A 665-nucleotide genomic window follows, 5' to 3' on the forward strand; every position below is an offset into this window, starting at 1 on the left:
CCTTGCTGGGTAGAGTAATCTTGGTTGTAGGTTTTTCTCCTTCATCCCTTTAAATATGTCCTGCCACTCCCTTCTGGCTTGCAGAGTTTCTGCTGAAAGATCAGCTGTTAACCTTATGGGGATTCCCTTGTGTGTTATTTGTTGTTTTTCCCTTGCTGATTTTAATATGTTTTCTTTGTACTTAATATTTGATAGTTTGATCAATATGTGTCTTGGCGTGTTTCTCCTTGGATTTTTCCTGTATGGGACTCTCTGTGCTTCCTGGACTTGATTAACTATTTCCTTTCCCATATTAGGGAAGTTTTCAACTATGATCTCTTCAAATATTTTCTCAGTCCCTTTCTTTTCCTCCTCTTCTTTCTGGGACCCCTATAATTCGAATGTTGGTTGGTTGTGTTGTTCATCATTGCTTGCTTCCTCTTTAGTTCTTCTAGGTCTTTGTTACATGTTTCTTGCATTTTGTCTATTCTATTTACAAGATTTTGAATCATCTTTACTATCATTATTCTGAATTCTTTTTCAGGTAGACTGCCTATTTCCTCTTCATTTGTTAGGTCTGGTGGGTTTTTACCTTGCTCCTTCATCTGCTGTGTGTTTTTCTGTCTTTTCATTTTGCTTACTGTGTTTGGGTTCTCCTTTTTGCAGGCTGCAGGTTTGTAGTTCCC

General features: G+C 37.9%; 1 protein-coding gene across 3 annotated transcripts in view; it reads left to right on the plus strand.

Annotated features, from left to right (window-relative positions):
* Positions 1-665, plus strand: part of MACROD2 (mono-ADP ribosylhydrolase 2) — a 2,044,226-nt gene that overhangs the window by 1,452,402 nt on the left and 591,159 nt on the right. The gene's annotated exons all lie outside the window — the stretch shown is intronic.

This window comes from Physeter macrocephalus, chromosome 14, assembly GCF_002837175.3.
Source record: "Physeter macrocephalus isolate SW-GA chromosome 14, ASM283717v5, whole genome shotgun sequence".
Lineage (NCBI taxonomy): Eukaryota > Metazoa > Chordata > Mammalia > Artiodactyla > Physeteridae > Physeter > Physeter macrocephalus.